The following is a 22,844-nucleotide window of genomic DNA, read 5'->3' on the forward strand; positions in this document are numbered from 1 at the left end:
AAGGGAGGTTATGGGTATTGTTCGATGGTTATGCTCGTAAAGTCAAACCTAGTGTTTATCATCTCCGTTACGTCTACGTACTTTTCTGAAATATTGAATCACAATATTGATACGTAAGCATTTATATTTTATCTTTTATAAATTAATAGTGTATACATGTCTAGTGCTCGAGTATATATATTTATACATGTTTGTATGTAAATTTTGTCGTTAAACAGTTTATAATAAATCACGAATTAAATACATATATTACTGGTAAAAGATATATGATATACATGTTTTCGGAAAGCTGGAAAAAAATCTATAACTTTTCATTTAGATATCTAATAGTTTCGATGAACGAATTAAAAGATATGATCAACTGAATTATGATTGACGTTAATTAAAATTACTTTTGAATCTGCAATTAATATTTAAACAACTTGTTTGTAAGATTCATAATTTGGATTTTTGAATATTACCAACCGAGTAAATGAATCCTTATATAAGGTACGTCTCATTTTGTTTAACAATTGTCAAAAGTGAATGTTTTATCATATTTTAAAGCCTTATAAAAACTATAGTTTAATTTTACAAGAATTGGGAAACTATGTGAAATATTAAAATGATTCGATTGCCATGATCATTCAAACTATTGTATTAAGTCATAATGACTTTTTGAAACAACTTTGGATAACTTTTGTATGTCGATCTCGAGCATTAGGATTGTGATACACTATGACCTGACCTAGCTTGATAGACATTTATTGACCAACATATGTTCTCTAGGTTGAGATCTACGATTATTTGGTATTCTGAGTTTCGGTCACATTTCGGTGAACAACTTTATGTGCTGCTAAGGTGAGTTTCATATGATCCCTTTTACTCAATATATTTTTGGGCTGAGAATACATGCGACTGTTTATAAATACTGAAAATACTAGATTTATATGCATGAGTTTCATTGATCCCTTTTTAATTGCTTTTGCAATATACATTTTTGGGCTGAGAATACATGCACTTTATTTAAACGCAATGGATACAAGTACATACTTGATTCTACACTGAGTTTAAATCGAAAATCCCTTAGCTTTGGTAACTAGTAACTGACAGTACATAGGATGTGGACTGGTGGGTGCGAATAACAGTATATGGATCCATAGGGCTTGACATCCCCGTCCGAGCTAGAGCGCTAGCCTTTTAACGGACGTGTGTTATTTGAGTTTAGGACATGTTGGTTTGCGTGTATTAAAATGAATGGGGTATTTATCATTATAACGTTAAAGCTTAGTTACCAGGGTGCTCTGTTATGTAGAATCTATTGATAAACGTTTCTGGATGAAACAACTGAAATCTTGTGATCCACTTTTATATAATCTATTGATAAACGTTTCTGGATGAAACAACTGAAATCTTGTGATCCACTTTTATATAATCTATTGATAAACGTTTCTGGATGAAACAACTGAAATCTTGTGTTCCACTTTTATATACAGATTATGCGAAACACTAAAACTATGAACTCACCAACCTTTGTGTTGACACTTGTTAGCATGTTTATTCTCAGGTTTCCTAGAAGTCTTCCGCCGTTTGCTTATATGTTAGACAAGCTATGTGTATGGAGTCATACGTGGCATATTTTTCAAGGAAACGTTGCATTCACCAAATCATCACCATGTATCTTATTTTGACTGCATTGTCAACGGAAGTACTATTGTAAACTATTATTTACGGTGATTGTCTATATGTAGAAATCATCAGATGTCGAAAACCTTTGATTTAAATATTCATTTATGGTGTGCCTTTTCAAAAGAATGCAATGTTTACAAAACGTATCATATAGAGGTCAAATACCTCGCAATGAAATCAATGAATGATGTATCGTCCATATGGATTTGGAGTGATCGTCACAGTTGGTATCGGAGCGTTGGTCTTAGAGAACCAGGTCTTGCATTAGTGTGTCTAACTGATAGTTGTTAGGATGCATTCGTAAGTCTGGACTTCGACTGTGTCTGCATGTCAAAAGTTTTGCTTATCATTTCTTGTCGGAAATTACTCGTCTATCATCTCAAGTGTAAACACGTGTTACTGCATTGATTGCATGAATAGTGTATAGACGAATCATATCCTATCATATCTACTACAGTGGATCTTATTTGGCGTTTTTCGAAATTCCCTCCGTGAATTACGGAATCTTTTTACTATATATACGTATGCGAGAATACGAAGGTATCATCCAGTATTCAACCCTTAATTCATATCGAGAATCATTTCATAACTTTCAGTGATCGCGTAAGATGGCCTCTTCGAATAGACCAAGTCCCTCCAGCTCCGAAGACAGCGTGACGGGACCGCACCGACCGATCAACTACCGTGATTTCTTTAGAAAATGGGGATGGGTTCGTGAAATACTTACCCTATGGAGAAATGAAGAAGGTACTCCATACCACGAGCCGAACTTACCGCCTAACTTCGGAGTACTCGATCCGCTTACCGGAGAACCTGTTCGCAACACCGTTTTCACTCTTTTCGCCAGGGTTTTCCACCTCGAAGGTCGACTCAATGTAGTTAAAGATAGTATTCGTCCTTTACTTCCGAATCCTAACCAGATAGGATTATTAGAAGAAGTTAGAAGACTTCGAACTAAATATCAAGAATTGACAAATCTTATGGAAGAATGGGTAGAACTAATACATAAACTCGAGCGTAAAGTAGAAACCTTGGAGGTGACGGTGTTCGATTTGGAAGCTAGGCTCGCATCTACTACGCAGGTACCACAAGATGTACCAACACCAACAGCAACACCCCCAGTACCAGCATCCTCTACAGCACCAGAAGCACTGCAATTACCACAAGCTCCGTAGGCATCAGCAGCATCACTGGCATCAACAGTACCCTTAGCCTCACCAGCACTGTCAGTGCTGTCAACATCGCCTCTAACATCACAAACTCCGCCAGTTCAAGAAAGCACCGTGGACATTATTACGAGTCAGCAACAAGTATATTGTATCAATGAGTTATGAAGTAATAACTCAATTCCTCTAAAGAATTTATATGTATATCTTATATATATAAATTTTAAAACCATCATAAATCTTTTCGTACTAAGCTATTATGTATGAATTGAAAAAGGGTAAATATTACTCGGTTAAATTCATATTACTAATATGCTATGATGTACATCCTTCGTTAACAACTCAACCTTCGTTAACTACAATCTCTGTTTCAACTCAATGAATTCCATTTCATAATAAACCAAGTGTATTATTCAATTACATAATTGATTTTACATTTTCATTCTCGATGTACTCGAAACTTTCTAGAAAACATCATTTGCACCTTGCGAAGTTTACAAGAATTCCACAAGCATCAGCACCAAGGAATATCAATAAGAATAAATAATGAAGTATTGATTTCATTAATGAAATACTCCGCGAAGATTATGTAATCTCTAATGTTTTAGAGATTATTCAATTCTAATTCAAGCCAAAAATCAAATGAGTTTAATATGATATTAACTCATTAAATCTGTATTACATTTGAAGAAAATATACATACATATATTTTCATAGAGACGGTAATAAAAAAATTCTTTTGTACAAAATATTACTTGTGAAATCTTTAACGGGTAGGTAATACCCGGGGAAAATATATAAGTTCACAATTAATATGTTACACTATACATTCTTCAACTTTGATTCAAAAATCATTAACTATACTCACTATCTTCACAAGTGATACACAATCATTTCATACAAATTCAATTACATATTCTGATATTGATGGATCAGAATCCAAGTCATAACTCTGAACCGGTGAAATCATTCTTAGATCTCTACATCTTTCAAAGCTATACTTTGACTTCAAAACTGTGAAAGATCCTTTAGCGTTGTTTTTACCGAAAATAACCTTGCAATCCCTTTTCAAAGTATCCAGTTTTACCACAATTCCAAACAGTCAACTTCGACTTTTCAGATTAACCTTATTATAACCTTGACATATACTATTTTGTTACCGGGGAACCTTTTATATTCCACCACATTAGCAGTAAATTTACCAACAACTCCATTGATCTTTGACCTTCCGAAAAATCTTTATACTCATTGAAACCCTATCATTTACTCATCTGCATCTTGTAACGAGAATTGCCATACGAATTATCGGGAACTAGCAATCATTATTTTGAAATTTTGGAGCACGTCTACTCCAACAGTTATATGTGTACATATAACGTCTACCTCCTGGAATTACATACTTCGAATGTGAAGTTTCTGAAAAACATCCCAAAATATGAACTAGTTCTCTGAAATTGGAACAATGCTGATGAAGCAGCAAAAACTGTAAACGACTTTAACAGTCAAAAGTTTGATGATAAAGAATAGTATGGTGGTAAAGCTGAGAAAAAGAGAAGGTTTTGGAACTGGAAAACGAATTGAGCAAAGTATGAAGGAGGCTGTGGATAAATCACAAAGACTGAACCTGCCTTCAAAGAATCTAAATGATTCAGTGTCTGCTGAAATCCTTAGCAAATACCTTGCTCCTTACTCTAAAACCTTTACTGATAATATTCTTCGTCATCATCTTATCTTAAATATTCTAAGATATCATCATATCTTTCATTATAAATATCCTCGATATTTCTGAAGATATTTTCATAACTATTCTTATCTGAAATCATTCATCTCTTCGCACTATCTGTATTACATCATAAAAGAAACTATTTTAGTTTTTAAATTCTGAAACCTTCAAGTTTAAAATATGAATGTTTTGAAGTAGTGTTGGGAACTGAAGCAAGAATTAGTATAATATAATGACACTTGATTAACGTGATTATATTACAGTAAGTCATGCTGAGTTTCTAATGGAACGTGATAAAGGTTCACAGATCGCACCCTCATCATGAACCATGTTACATAACTCTTTCATTCTATATAATCTCTAAATATATCAAGTAAATATATTTCTTGATGATTCGGTCTTTTCCAAATATTCCGGTAATTTGACAAATCAAGATCATAGCATTACAATTTCTTTCTTAGAATATTAACTATGTTCATTTCAAAATCCATACCTACAAATTCTGGACCATTATTCGCTTGACTTGAAGGCGGGAAGAGAGAACAAAAACATGAAGCTCTGAAATATAACGGAGAATATAAAGCCCGATAAAAACACATAAATTACAAACCATGTATATCAATAATAATTGCAACGTAAAGACACGGGAGAACTAAAAACACTATAAAGCCAAGAGTATAGTAAAAGTGAATAGATTCCTCCAGCGGTAGATGAAAAAGAAGAATGATAGATATGAAAGTTAGGAGTATATCAAGAATCAGAACTGGATGAAGCATTTTCACAATCTATTAAGAAGTATTAAATAAGGAAGAAGATTATAGGAGTGGTGAAAATAAATGAAACGGAAGAGGTCAATTTATAGCAAAATACAGAAATAGCAATCGAGGCAGATTACGCATTTAATCAAAGGAAATCTTAATTTCCTTAAATTTCGAAGAATCAAATCTTATTTATATTATGAAGATTTTCTATTCCTTAAATTTCGGAAATCAATCGTTACTACGTCAAGAGATTAGACGAATCACTATTCTCCATTTCACTCTATTACGATAACTTCCCTCATACGCTTCGAGTAATCGGATTGTTTTATCCATATTATTCAACGGTGATAAAACTCTATTTATCGACTCATATTCGTCATGAAAATATTTTTATTGTTAGCCTTGACGACCTCACTCAAATTTCGGGACGAAATTTCTTTAATGGATAGGTACTGTGATGACCCGGAAAATTCTGATCAAATTTATACTTAATCTTGTATGATTAACGTTTCCGACACGATAAGCAAAGTCTATGAAGTTGAATCTCAAAATTTTGAACTATTCAATTGTTCTCAACGATTCGCGAACAATTATATGAAAATAGATACATATACTATAACTTGAAAACGTAACAAAGTGTTGAGTATATGATACTGTGCATTAAACTTATTAGTTTGATTATCTGATTGATATATTTAACTACGGAGTTAAAAGATAATGCCAAACGATTGAATTAAAAGATATTTATTAAGTCTCTTAATGATTATGATATTGTTACGGGTCTCTGTTGTGAGGACCACACTGATTTGAGAAATTATTCCTTTTTAACGGTATTCGGAATAAATGATAAAGTGTTTGTTTAAATAACGTAATTTGGACACATACAATAATTAGAATATTAATTGTTAAGAATTAATTATATGAATAACTTGCGATATGTATTTTAAAACGTGTTTATAAATATTGAGAATAGATATTAACTTGGTTATGAAACGTTTGATAAATATTATTATATTAATAAATAACGAGACAATGATTTATAGAAGTAAATGACCAAAACACTCGAAAGATTAAGATATACTTTGAGTGGTATAGTTTATGGATAATTTAAGGCTATATTTTGACAAAGGTACGAGTCACAAAACGTAAATTGCGAGTTTTCTAAGCGTACGAAAATGCGTTCGAGAAACCGGAACCGGGACATAAGTCGAGTGACAACGTACGAGTCATCGGAACGAAAATTACAAGTCAACTATGCACATGAATTTAATATAATATATAATTAATTATTTAAATTATATATATTAAATATATTATATTTAATTATGTCGACAAACAAGAAAACAAAAAATATGTGAGTTGGATTTGACGGCCATGCGATCACATGGGAAATAGACATAAAACCCATGCAAGTGCATGAGCTCATGCAAGTGCATGAGAATTGCACTAAAATCCCATGCACTCGCATGGGGTTAATTTTCAGGCCAAGTACTATAAAGCTCGATGTTTTCTAGCCGAATTTATCCATCTTTCTCACTATCCGCTTTACTTATATTATTATCATTATTATTATTATTATTATTATTTTTATTGTTATTATTATTATTATTATTATTAAAATTAATATTATTATTAATAATCTTATGATTATTATTAATTAGTATTATACATAAAATATACTACGACGAGGTCATGAGCGTGTCACTTTTAAAATGGGTTTTCATACGGGATAAAGCTAAGGAAATTATGGGTTATTACTAAGGGAGGTTATGGGTATTGTTCGAGGGTTATGCTCGTAAAGTCAAACCTAGTGTTTATCATCTCCGTTACGTCTACGTACTTTTTTGAAATATTGAATCACAATATTGATGCGTAAACATTTATATTTTATCTTTTATAAATTAATAGTGTATACATGTCTAGTGCTCGAGTATATATATTTATACATGTTTGTATGTTAAATTTTGTCGTTAAACAGTTTATAATAAATCACGAATTAAATACATATATTACTGGCAAAAGGTATATGATATACATATTTTCGGAAAGCTGGCGAAAAATCAATAACTTTTCATTTAGATATCGAATAGTTTCGATGAACGGATTAAAAGATATGATCAACTGAATTATGATTGACGTTAATTAAAATTACTTTTGAATCTGCAATTAATATTTAAACAACTTGTTTGTAAGATTGATAAATTGGATTTTTTAATATTACCAACCGAGTAAATGAATCCTTATATAAGGTACGTCTCATTTTGTTGAACAATTGTCAAAACTGATTGTTTTATCATATTTTAAAGCCTTATAAAAACTATAGTTTAATTTTACAAGAATTGGGAAACTATGTGAAATATTAAAATGATTCGATTGCCATGATCATTCAAACTATTGTATTAAGTCATAATGACTTTTTGAAACAACTTTGGATAACTTTTGCATGTCGATCTCGAACATTAGGATTGTGATACACTATGACCTGACCTAGATTGATAGACATTTATTGACCAACATATGCTCTCTAGGTTGAGATCTACGATTATTTGGTATTCTGAGTTTCGGTCACATTTTGGTGAACAACTTTATGTGCTGCTAAGGTGAGTTTCATATGATCCCTTTTACTCAATATATTTTTGGGCTCAGAATACATACGACTGTTTATAAATACTGAAAATACTAGATTTATATGCATGAGTTTCATTGATCCCTTTTTAATTGCTTTTGCAATATACATTTTTAGGCTGAGAATACATGCACTTTATTTAAACGCAATGGATACAAGTACATACTTGATTCTACACTGAGTTTAAACCGAAAATCCCTTAGCTTTGGTAACTAGTAACTGCCAGTACATAGGATGTGGACTGGTGGGCGCGAATAACAGTATATGGATCCATAGGGCTTGACATACCCGTCCGAGCTAGAGCGCTAGCCTTTTAACAGACGTGTGTTATTTGAGTTTAGGACATGTTGGTTTGCGTGTATTAAAACGAATGGGGTATTTATCATTATAACGTTAAAGCTTAGTTACCAGGGTGCTCTGTTATGTAGAATCTATTGATAAACGTTTCTGGATGAAACAACTGAAATCTTGTGATCCACTTTTATATAATCTATTGATAAACATTTCTGGATGAAACAACTGAAATCTTGTGATCCACTTTTATATAATCTATTGATAAACGTTTCTGGATGAAACAACTGAAATCTTGTGATCCACTTTTATATACAGATTATGCGAAACACTAAAACTATGAACTCACCAACCTTTGTGTTGACACTTGTTAGCATGTTTATTCTCAGGTTTCCTAGAAGTCTTTCGCTGTTTGCTTATATGTTAGACAAGCTATGTGTATGAAGTCGTGCATGGCATATTTTTCAAGGAAACGTTGCATTCACCAAATCATCACCATGTATCTTATTTTGACTGATTTGTCAACGGAACTACTATTGTAAACTATTATTTACGGTGATTGTCTATATGTAAAAATCATTAGATGTCGAAAACCTTTGATATAAATATTCATTTATGGTGTGCCTTTTCAAAAGAATGCAATGTTTACAAAACGTATCATATAGAGGTCAAATACCTCGCAATGAAATCAATGAATGATGTATCATCCATATGGATTTGGAGCGATCGTCACAATAGCAGTATTGTAAGTTTGTAAAATATTGTATAAGTTTGAACGAGAAGTATTATTGTAATAAGTTTTTCATATAGAATCGTAGTAGTTGAATTGTATAATAGCTGCTAAGTATGAACTTAACGGGTAGGTACTACCCGAATTAAAACTATAAAATGCTAATATGAAGAAAAAGCTTTTATAAATGAGTTCATATTATGCTACGAAATACTATTGACTACTCTTAATATTCTATATGATTAACTTAATTCTTTTGGGCTATTTTTGAAGGAAATGGCATCGACGACTCGTCAGAATTTGAACATGAGCGAGGAAGACTACCGTATTTTCCTTGCCGAAAACATAGCCGCAGTACAGGCTCCAACGCAAAATAACAATAACTCTAAATCTAGCAGTGGAACTAATTCCACAAGAAATCGTGTAGGATGCTCCTACAAAGAATTCACTGCCTGCAAACCTTTAGAATTTGATGGAACCGAAGGACCAATTGAATTGAAATGGTGGACCGAGAAAGTCGAATCGGTGTTTGCCATAAGTAAGTGTACTGAAGAGGACAAAGTTAAGTACGCTACGCATACCTTCACAGGTACTGCGTTAACGTGGTGGAACACCTATCTTGAACAGGTAGGACAAAATGCTGCTTACGCACTACCGTGGTCGGCATTCATGCAATTGATGAACGAGCAGTACCGTCCTAGAAACGAAGTCAATAAGCTCAAGGTAGAACTTAGAGAGTTACGAACACAAGGGTTCGACATTACCACATATGAACGACGATTCAAAGAGTTGTGCATATTATGTCCGGGAGCGTTCGAAGATGAAGAAGAAAAGATCGACGCGTTTGTAAAAGGGTTACCAGTAAGGATTCAAGAAGATGTGAGTTCACATGAGCTCGCATACATACAGAAGGCAAGTCGAATGGCTCATAAACTCATAAATCAGATTGAGGGGAGAATTAAAGAACAGGCGGCCGAAGAAGCCAACACGAAACAACTCAAGAGGAAGTGGGAGGAAAACGGTGACAAGAGTCACCAGTACAACAACAATAACAATTACAACCACAACCGCAACAACAATCGCAACAATAACCGCAATCCTAACAATAACTACAACAAACGTCCCAACAACAACAACAACTACAACAACCACTTCAACAACAATAGCAGTCCCAATAACAACCTCAATAACAACAAACAACAGAAACAACCATGCTTCAGGTGTGCAGAGTACCATCCGAATGCGTTTTACACAACAGTTTGCACCAAGTGTAAGAGAAGTGGTCATGGAGCGGCAAAATGTGAGGTTTACGGACCAAAGAACAACAAAAATAAAGAAACAAATAAGGTCGGAACAAATAATGCCAACGTAGTTTGTTATAAATGTGGAAAACTGGGCCACATTATTAGAAATTGCCCAAACCAAGGGAATACTAATGGGCAAGGCCACGGAAGGGTTTTCAATATTAATGCGGCAGAAGCGTAGGAAGACTCGGAGCTTGTTACGGGTACGTTTCTTATTGACAATACATTTGCTTATGTTTTATTTGATTCGGGTGCGGATAGAAGCTATATGAGTAGAGATTTTTGTGCTAAATTAAGTTGTCCACTGACGCCTTTGGATAATAAATTTTTACTCGAATTAGCAAACGGTAAATTAATTACAGCAGATAATATATGTCGAAATTGAGAAATTAAGCTGGTTAGTGAAACATTTAAGATTGATTTGATACCAGTAGAGTTAGGAAGTTTTGATGTGATAATTGGCATGGACTGGTTGAAAAAGGTGAGAGCAGAGATCGTATGTTACAAAAATGCAATTCGCATTGTACGGGAAAAAGGAAAACCCTTAATGGTGTTGATAATGCTAAAAACGAACATATATTTGATAGCATTATTCCTCAAGAAAGACAAGCTTTTAGTTGCAATTGTTCTATTTACAAGTGATATTCGTTTAAATAATAAAAGGTGAAGACAAAAGACAGATTCGACGAATTGAAGACGCAAACGACCAAAAAGCTCAAAAGTACAAAATACAATCAAAGAGGTTCCAATTATTGATAAGAAACGTCTCGAAATTACAAGAGTACAAGATTCAAAACGCAAAGTACAAAATATAAAATTGTACGCAAGGACGTTCGAAAATCCGGAACCGGGACCAGAGTCAACTCTCAACGCTCGACGCAACGGACTAAAAATTACAAGGCAACTATGCACATAAATATAATATAATATTTAAATAATTCTTATAATTATTTATATATTATATAAATAAATAAAAACCGTCGGCAAGAGAGACTCCAAAATGGGTGAGCTGTATTTACAAACTCCGCGACTCGCGGAGTTTGAAGGCCAAAAATGCCGCGAGTCGCGGAGCCCCAAGTTTTGAAACTCCCTATAAAAGCAACCGAATTCTGAGCATTTTTAATCATCATATATCATTCTCTCTATCTATATACGTAAAATATATATATATAATTTATATTTTAATTTTAATTTTAATTTTAATCCTAATAATAAGGGTATGTTAGCGAATGTTGTAAGGGTGTAAGTCGAAATTCTGTCCGTGTAACGCTACGCTATTTTTAATCATTGTAAGTTATGTTCAACCTTTTTAATTTAATGTCTCGTAGCTAAGTTATTATTATGCTTATTTAATTCGAAGTAATCATGATGTTGGGCTAATTACTAAAATTGGGTAATTGGGCTTTGTACCATAATTTGGGTTTGGATAAAAGAACGACACTTGTGGAAATTAGACTATGGGTTATTAATGGGTTTTATATTAACTAAACAATACCTTGTTAATTTAATATACAAACTTATAATTCGACGTATTTATATATAACCACATACGCTTGACTGGGTACGGTGGGCGGGATATCTATAAATACCAATAATTATTCATTTTACCGGACACGGAACTGGATTAATAGTTAATAGACTTGTTGAAACAGGGGTGAATTACATTCAAGGGTAATTGGTGTAATTGTTAACAAAGTAGTAAAACCTTGGTTTACACGCAGTCGATAACCTGGTGTATTCATTAAACAAAGTATTAAAACCTTGTTACAATTCGAATCCCCAATTAGTTGGAATATTTGACTTCGGGAATAAGAATAATTTGACAAAGGCTTTCGCTCTTTATATTTATGACTGATGGACTATTATGGACAAAATCCGTATGGACATATTAAATAATCCAGGACAAAGGACAATTAACCCATGGGCATAAAACTAAAATCAACACGTCAAACATCATGATTACGAAAGTTTAAATAAGCATAATTCTTTTATTTCATATTTAATTTTCTTTATTTTATATTTAATTGCACTTCTAATTATCGCATTTTTATTGTTATTTTATATTTAATTGCACTTCTAATTATCGCATTTTTATTGTTATTTTATTTGATTGCACTTTTAATTATCGTACTTTTTAATTATCGCAAGTTTATTTTATCGCACTTTTATTATTCGGAATTTCATTATCGTTATTTACTTTACGCTTTAATTTAAGTCTTGTATTTATATTTATTATTTTACATTTGGTTTTAACTGCGACTAAAGTTTTAAAATCGACAAACCGGTCATTAAACGGTAAAAACCCCCCTTTATAATAATAATATTACTTATATATATATTTGTATTTTTATAAAAGTAAACTAATATAGCGTTAAGCTTTGTTTAAAAAGATTCCCTGTGGAACGAACCGGACTTACTAAAAACTACACTACTGTACGATTAGGTACACTGCCTATAAGTGTTGTAGCAAGGTTTAAGTATATATCCATTCTATAAATAAATAAATATCTTGTGTAAAAATGTATCGTATTTAATAGTATTTCCTTGTAAACTTTAATAGTATTTTATATACACCTCGCGAAACATCAAGTTATTTTTGGCGCCACTGCCGGGGATCTCTTAAAAACCGAAAGCGCAACGCTAATATATAAAAAAACTTTTTTTTTTAAAAAAAAAGATTTTTTTTTTACTTTTATTAAAATTCTTTTTTATAAAAGTACGTTTTAAATATTCGAAAATATAAAAAGAAAAACAAAAATTTATATATTTTTAAGAGTTTCTTAAAAGTTTTATAAGTTTCTTTATTTTTATTTTAGTTTATAAAAATATAAGTTTTATTTAAATATATTTTAACAGAAAATTAGAAAACACAAAAAAAAAAAAACGCGTCGATTTAAAACTGTGCCAGAGTTGAAATTTTGATCCCCGCGACTCGCGGAGTTTGGTGCTTGAAATACCGCGACTCGCAGAGTAACTCTGACACGCGACAGAAACCCTAAACTGCAATTAATTACGGGTATTAATTAATTACTATTATTATTTAACCCTAATTATTATTATTATTATTTTTAGTTTTATTTTAAGTTTTACTTTTTATTTAATTTGTTTTATTTAGTTAAATTAGTTTAATTAAATTGTAAAATTAATAGTTTTAATAAATAAATAATAGAAAAATAATATTTTTATAAAAAAATTGTACTTTTTACAACTTTTTGTATATTATTATATTTTGTCCATTTTTAATTGTTTTAGCGTAATATTTGTATTTTTCGCTCATATTTAGTTTTAAACTTAGTTTTTGCCATAGTTATTTTCACTTCTAGATTTTTAGTCTTTGCCGTAAAATTCCTTAAGTGCTTTTTCTTTAGACTAAGATTTAGGTACTTTAGAATTTTGCGACGCCTTTTTAAGTTTTAGTTTCTTTTTAAGTTATTTCCATTTGTGATTTAGTTTTTCCTGTAAGCTTTAATATTTTAGACGACTTTTACCTATGTATCAATTATCATTCCAATTAGTAATCTCAATTTGCGATTATAATTTTAAGTTAGTTGTAGTAATAAGGTTAGGTTAGTCAAGTGTTTTTAAGTTTTATAAGTTTCTTTTATTTTTCCGTCATCTTTTATTTTTCAACCATTTTTCTTTTTCTTTTTCGACCTTTTTCGACGAACTCTTTTTCTTTCTTATTTCTCGCTATTCTAGTTTTAGGACATAGATTTTTATTCTACTTCTTATCTAAATTTCTTAAAATTACGAAAATTTATTTTAAGTGGTTAAATTGATAGACATCAAAATTTTCTGGTTCGTAGTAATAGTTGGATTTGTACGTGGACCGGGTTATTGGAGCCAAACAGTCCTCAATTATATTGAGACCAAACGAATCCTGCCCCTCTGCTGCATCTTTTGGCTATTCGAAACGTGGGCAAAATCAGAAAAGTCTATTGATTGGATAACTTATTATAATTTTTCTTTCTTTTTAAAAACTAATAGGATATTCAGTGAATGCACCGAGCAAGACGTTCACCACCTTTTGTACGTTCACCACCTGTAACTAGATCAAGACATTTAGTAAATATTACTGCCGTTGATTTTTCTTTAGAATCGTCATCCAGTCGACCAAGTACTTCAGTTCAAATTTCCGATAATCCATTTTTTGAACCCGACCTCACAATTGAGAATCCGGAGAATATTCAGGAACGATTCGTAGATCCTGAACCACTAAACTTTCCTTCGGAACCACCAATCATTCAAACAGAGATTGTTGAGGAACGAACCATTAAATCAGAATCCTCTAGTGATTCCGATTCAACAAATTCAATTATGGAGAATCTGGAACCTTTAAGTATGGAAGACCGAATGAGAGCTAAACGCACTGGCCAAGGTCACGCAATTACTCATCCAGACATTAATGCGCCAGATTATGAAATCAAAGGACAAATTCTACACATGGTGACTAATCAATGCCAATTTAGTGGTGCGCCGAAGGAAGATCCAAATGAACATCTACGTACCTTTAATAGGATCTGCACACTATTTAAAATCCGAGAAGTGGAGGATGAACAGATATATCTCATGTTATTTACATGGACTTTAAAGGGAGAAGCCAAAGATTGGTTGGAATCATTACCTGAAGGGGCGATCGATACATGGGACGTTTTAGTTGAAAAATTTCTTAAACAATTCTTTCCGGCATCTAAAGCCGTAAGACTTCAAGCAGAAATTGTTACGTTCACACAAAAGCCAAATGAAACTCTATATGAGGCATGGACTAGATATGGAAAGTTATTAAGAGGATGTCCGCAACATGGTTTAGACACCTGTCAAATAGTACAAATATTCTACCAAGGATGCGACATCACTACAAGAAAAGACATAGATATAGCAGCTGGTGGTTCTATTATGAAGAAAACCGAAACTGATGCTTACAAAATTATTGATAACACTGCTTCCCACTCACATGAGTGGCACCAAGAAAAAGATATCGTTAGATCATCTAAAGCAGCTAGAGCCGATTCTAGTCATGACTTAGATTCCATTTCCGCAAAGATAGATGCTGTGGAGAGACGAATGGAAAAGATGACTAAAGATATTCACTCAATACGAATTAGTTGTGAGCAGTGTGGAGGATCACATTTGACAAAAGATTGTCTCAGTATTGAATTAACAATGGAACAAAGAGAGAATATTTCATACATAAACCAAAGGCCTGGAAATAATTATCAGAATAATTATCAACCGCCAAGACCGATTTACAATCAAAACCAGAGTTATAACTGAAATATTCCATACAACAACCAACAAGGTCCTAGCAATCAACAAGTATCCAATAATACTTACAATCAGCAAAGACCTAATTTTCAAAACAAACCACCACAACAAACCGATGATAAAAAGCCGAATTTAGAAGATATGATGACGAAACTAGTTGAAACTCAAACGCAGTTTTTCACATCTCAAAAACAAACCAATGAACAAAATGCTCAAGCATTTAGAAATCAACAAGCTTCTATTCAAAATCTGGAACAAGAAGTAAGTAACCTAGCAAGATTAATAGGTGAAAGAAAACCGGGAAGTCTACCTAGTGATACAAATGCTAACCCCCGAAATGAAACAGCTAAAGCCATTACCACAAGAAGTGGTACAACACTTAAACCACCTGAAATACCTGTAACTTCTGATGAAGCTATTCCTACTCCACAAGAACCACAACCTGATCAAGATAAGGAAAAAGAACCGGTAGTTGAAAAGGTTAATGAAGATAACACAGCTAAGGATAAACCTTATGTTAAACCATACCAACCACCACTTCCTTACCCGAGTAAAATGAAGAAAGAGAAACTTGAAGCCGAACATCCAAATTCTTGGATATGTTTAAACAGATAAATGTAAATCTTCCTTTCATTGATGTGATTTCAGGAATGCCTAGATATGCTAAATTCTTGAAAGATCTAATTTCAAATAGAAAGAAAATGGAAGAACTCTCGACTGTTACTATGAATGCTAATTGTTCAGCAGTGCTGTTGAATAAGATACCAGAAAAACTATCTGATCCAGGAAGTTTCACAATTCCATGTTTTCTGGGTAGTCTTAATTCAATAGAAGCATTAGCAGATTTAGGTGCTAGTATAAATCTAATGCCGTATTCACTATACGCTAAACTAGACCTTGGAGAATTGAAACCAACCAGAATAAGCATACAACTAGCCGATAGATCAATAAAATATCCTAGAGGGATAATGGAGAACATGCTAGTTAAAGTTGGTACTTTAGTATTTCCAGTAGATTTTGTTGTTTTGGACATGGAAGAAGATTCTCAAGTTCCTCTCATATTAGGAAGACCATTCTTAAACACGGCTAAAGCAATGATAGACGTGTTCGGTAAGAAACTGACCCTAAGTATAGAGGATGAGAGTGTTACCTTTTCAGTTGATAGCGCAATGCAACAACCGCAATCTGCAGATGATACATGTTATTATATTCAAACTATAGATGCACATACAGAATTATTAGAAGAATTTCCAGAATTACAAGGAACAGGAGAATGTTCTTTAGGAGAAGGTAATGAACCAATGGATGAAGCTGAAATGTTAGCTACACTTATAGCTAATGAATATGAACCAACAAAAGAAGAAATTCAAATGCTAAAAGAAGAAGATAGATATCGATATAAATCATCGATAGAAGAACCTCCGAAATTAGAGTTAAAGCCACTTCCAAACCATTTGGAATATGCTTATTTACATGGAGAATCTGAATTACCTGTAATAATATCGTCTTCTCTTACTGAAAATGAGAAATCACAACTCATTTCTGTGTTGAAAGCTCATAAACCAGCCATTGCATGGAAGATTCATGATATTAAAGGAATAAGTCCTTCGTATTGCACACATAAAATCCTTATGGAAGAAGGTCATAAAACGTATGTGCAACGCCAACGAAGACTAAATCCTAATATGCAAGATGTAGTTAAGAAAGAGATTATTAAACTGCTAGATGCAGGTTTAATTTATCCAATTTCTGATAGTCCATGGGTAAGCCCAGTTCAATGCGTGCCTAAAAAGGGTGGCATGACTGTCATTACAAATGAGAAAAATGAGCTTATTCCTACTAGGACTGTAACAGGATGGCGTGTATGTATTGATTATAGAAAATTAAATGACGCCACCAGAAAAGATCACTTTCCCTTACCTTTCATAGATCAAATGTTGGAAAGATTAGCCGGAAATAGTTACTATTGTTTTCTAGATGGATTTTCCGGATATTTTCAAATTCCAATAGCACCCGAAGATCAAGAGAAAACCACATTCACGTGCCCTTATGGTACTTTTGCTTACAAACGCATGCCATTTGGACTTTGCAACGCCCCTGCAACCTTTCAAAGGTGTATGATGGCGATTTTTCATGACATGATAGAAGAATGCATGGAAGTTTTCATGGATGACTTTTCAGTCTTCGGTGATACATTTGAATCATGTCTAGTTAATCTGGAACGAATGCTTATTAGATGCGAACAATCAAATCTAGTTCTTAATTGGGAGAAATGCCATTTCATGGTTAAAGAAGTCATCGTTCTTGGACATAAAATTTCAAAAGAAGGAATTGAAGTGGATAGAGCTAAAGTAGAAGTAATTGCTAAACTTTCACATCCCACCAATGTTAGAGGAGTTAGGTGTTTTCTAGGGCATGCCGGTTTTTACCGACGTTTCATAAAATATTTTTCTAAAATTGCCACTCCTATGAATAAACTCCTAGAAAAGGATGCTCCATTCATCTTTTCAGATGAGTGTATCAAATCTTTTAATATTCTTAAAGAGAAACTCACTAATGCGCCGATCATGATAACACCAAATTGGAATCTACCATTTGAACTAATGTGCGATGCAAGTGATTTTGCAATGGGAGCCATTTTAGGACAAAGGATTGAAAAACGATTTCAACCTATATATTATGCTAGTAAGACGTTACAAGGAGCACAAACGAACTATACAACTACTGAAAAAGAACTCCTTGCTATTGTCTTTGCTTTTGATAAATTTCGATCATATCTCGTTCTAGCAAAAACGGTGGTCTATACCGACCATTCTGCTCTTAGATACCTATTTTCAAAACAAGATGCTAAACCAAGATTAATCCGTTGGATATTACTCTTACAAGAGTTTGATATTGAAATCCGAGATAAAAGAGGAGCAGAAAATCTCGTCGCTGATCATCTTTCTCGTCTTGAAAATCCTGAGTTAGAAGTTCTAAATGAATCAGCCATACAAGACAACTTTCCTGATGAATATCTATTGAAGATAGATTATAATGAAATTCCATGGTTTGCAGACTATGCAAACTACTTAGTTTGTGGATTCCTTGAAAAAGGATTATCGTACAAAAGACGAAAGAAATTCTTCAGTGATATAAAACACTATTTCTGGGAAGATCCACATCTGTTTAAAAGTTGTCCCGATGGAATAATACGCCGATGTGTATTTGGAGATGAAGCTAGTAAAATATTAAACCATTGTCACACAGGACCAACAGGAGGGCATTATGGGCCTCAACTAACAGCAAGAAAAGTTTATGATGCTGGATTCTATTGGCCTACAATTTACAAAGACGCACACCTTCTTTGCAAATCCTGTGATGCATGTCAAAGGGCCGGAAAAATAAGTCAACGTGATGAAATGCCACAAAATGTCATCCAAGTATGTGAAGTATTTGACATTTGGGGTATTGACTTTATGGGTCCATTTCCAAAATCTCATAATAATCTCTATATTCTCGTAGCCATTGATTATGTATCTAAATGGGCGAAAGCACAAGCTCTCCCAACTAACGATGCACGAGTTGTAGTCAACTTTTTAAAACGTCTTTTTGCAAGGTTTGGAACACCGAAAGCTTTAATAAGTGATCGGGGTACTCATTTCTGTAATAATCAACTTGAGAAAGTTCTTAAAAGATATGGAGTAACGCATAAAATCTCCACCGCATATCATCCACAAACAAGTGGACAAGTTGAAAATACCAACCGAGCTTTAAAACGTATTCTAGAGAAAACCGTAGGATCAAATCCGAAGGAATGGTCCATTAAATTGGAGGATGCACTCTGGGCTTTTAGAACAGCCTACAAAACTCCAATTGGAACCACACCTTTTAGACTTGTTTATGGAAAAGCATGTCATCTTCCAGTAGAAATTGAACACAAAGCATTTTGGGCTTTGAAGACATGTAATCTTGATTTACATGCAGCCGGACGTCTACGATTAAGTCAACTAAACGAATTAGAAGAATTAAGACATGAAGCATATGATAATTCGTTAATCTATAAAGAAAGAACGAAGAAATGGCATGATAAAAGAATCAGAAGTTCAAAAGAATTTAAAGAAGGAGACAGAGTTCTTCTTTTCAATTCAAGATTCAAGCTATTTCCTGGAAAATTGAAATCAAGATGGTCTGGACCATTCATAGTCAAAAGAGTTTTCCCATACGGAACGATAGAATTAATAAATTCAAATGGGATTGAATTTAAAGTTAATGGTCACAGAGTTAAACATTACATACATGGTCCAATGGAAGTCGACAACGAAGTTAATCACAATTTCGACACCACAGCTAACTAAGTGTGGGGAGAATCAAGGGATAATATGTATTTCTGTTAGAGTTAGATTGTCTGTTTTCGTGTAGTTCTCGAAAATGGAACCCGAATGGTCTTTCCCTAGCAGACCCTAAAGAACTAGTCTTCTCCCCCCATTCTGAATTTTTATTTTTTTTTAGGAAATGAAGACTGCCTGTGAACTAAACCATGGTCTAATGCTACACGCTTTGATCACTAAACGTAATAATGACATACTACCGAGTGAAATAGTATCAGTAATCAGAGAAAGAATGGACGGAGTTAGAAAAGAATCTAGATGCGAAGATAATAAGTTACAATTTGGTAAAGGAAAATCAAAATCCGCAGCGAAAATGTAACAACCCGGATTTTTCCGATCGTTTTATACTTATGAGATTAATATTTACATAAAATAAACCTTACCAACATGATAAGCAATCCAAACTGTTGAGACTTATGTTTTTGAAAAGAGTTTCACACAACGTTTAACCGTCCAAACTGTTGAGACCGATGATATCACGAACTATATAACACACGATAATTATACGATTAGGTATATGTACATATCTATACATATTTAACATGATTTAAGGATGGTTTAACATTTCATTGTGAACTAACAACAATAAGTTATAAGTATACTTTGAGACCACTAACTTAAGTTATCAAAACGATAACTATATGTAACATTCTTTGACATATATACTTACAATATATAATGTGTTGGTGATCTATGTCACCAATATGATTTAAGTGTAATGCGATTAATTTGTAACCAAAATAATCTTGATAAATATCGAACAAGTTTGGGGAAGTGTGGAGTGCACACTTGTGTGAACTTATCTTGATTATGACGGGGGTTCGGGGGCAGCGCCCCTGATAAGCGGGGTCCAAGGGGTGGCAACCCCTGGCGGGGTCCAAGGGGCAGAGCCCCTGGCTTGGGCTAACATTGCTTTATTAAAAATGTCTTAAAATTTTATTTTGGCCCGGTTTGACCCAAAAATAAAAGCCCAGTTTTGAGCCTCTTTTACAGTTATAAACCCGTCCATATTTGAATTCTCGTTCCGATTCCTCAAAATTTCTACAAGTATATCTAGGGTATATGTAACCGTATCATACCCAGCTTCTATACGTATTACTATTGGTATATACCAACAATAAACTTCAATGATCAACCACTAGACATGATGTTACATGTGGGAACCAGCCATTTAACCTCATGTGTGACTTTTGTGCAAGAAAACAAACTAAATCTCCTATATATCCATCCTATAATCATGCTATTTTGCACACACACACACATACAATTTCATTTCCAATTTTCTTTCAAGTTAATTCACTCCCTAATCTCTCTTCATTTACCTACTCAAGAACGTATCAATATAGTCATCCGATTTCAAGGAGATTACTTCCAATCTTTCAATCCCACTCCACCACTCTTTTGATTCCAAGATTTTCTTACCTTCTCCAGTAGCTTTGTCCAAGTAACTTGAGGTAGTAACCTTATTCATAACCTTATTCGATTCATATTTATATAGCTATCTTATTTTGTGTTATAAAATTTTAACAACAAGAACATAGTTTGAGTGATTTCAAACTTGTTCGCAAACTAAATAGATCCTTCTAATTTGATTTTTAAAAAAACACTTCAAGACCTGTAATATATCATATTATGACAAAATCGGATTAATCATATCTTGGCTAATTAACATAATATTTAATATATATTTACTTATGATTTTATTTTATATATTTCAGGACCACCCGTAAACAACACGAGAAGATTAATCATAAGACCTCATGATTGTACGCAACACGTCATTTGACAACACGGTACTTTATGTACGCAACATGTCATTTGACAACATGGTACCATGGGTCAAGATTAATTCTGATCAACACGAATACGATGGGGTCTTTATTTATTTTATTTAAGCAACTAATTGTGGACCACTAACATCGGACTACTAACTACGGACTAAGAAAATATTAAAAGTATTAAAAGTATATAAGTATATGTATATATATATATATATATATATATATATATATATATATATATATATATATATATATATATATATATATATATATATATATATATATATATATATATATATATATATGTAACGATTACTTGAAAAGAAAATATGTTGATATATTATATATATGGTTAGGTTCGTGATATCTATCGGAGACCAAGTCGAGTTAAATACCTTCAAGACGAAAGTGAGTATATAGTCCCATTTTTAAACTCTAAATATTTCGGGATGAGAATACATGCATTTTATGATTTACGTTATGGACACAAGTGATTAAAATATATATTCTACGTTGAGTTGTACCACTGGCATACTTCCATGTAACTTGGTAACTACTATTTACATGAGGTATTGTAAACGCGAATCCTGTTGATAGATCTATCGGGCCTGACAACCACAACCGGACTGGACGACCAGTATTCAACGGTTGCACAGTACTTCGTTTCGGTGACTACACTTGGTACGGTGTAGTAAGATTTCATAATAAAGGGAATATGCGACGTTGATTAAATGTTAAGTATGGTTATCAAGTGCTCAACAACTTAGAATATTTTTATTAAAACGTTTATATATGAAATCTTGTGGTCTATATTCATAACGCTGCCGGCTTTAAACCTATATCTCACCAACTTTATGTTGACGTTTTAAGCATGTTTATTCTCAGGTGATAACTAAAAGCTTCCGCTGCAACATGTTGAATTTAAGCAAGATCTTGAGTATGCATATTTGTGTCAAAAATAAAACTGCATATCGGAGGATTTGTAATGTAAAATATGTTGGAGGTTGTATTGTTATTATCACATGTAAAGTTTGTAAGTCTAAGATTATCGCTAAACGATAATCATTATTAAGTTGTTTAAACCTTGTATTTGTAATAAAAGCTATGGTTTGTATTGTAAAAGCGAATGCAGTTTTTGAAAAATGTCGCATATAGAGGT

The sequence above is a fragment of the Rutidosis leptorrhynchoides genome, chromosome 3, assembly GCF_046630445.1.
Source record: "Rutidosis leptorrhynchoides isolate AG116_Rl617_1_P2 chromosome 3, CSIRO_AGI_Rlap_v1, whole genome shotgun sequence".
Lineage (NCBI taxonomy): Eukaryota > Viridiplantae > Streptophyta > Magnoliopsida > Asterales > Asteraceae > Rutidosis > Rutidosis leptorrhynchoides.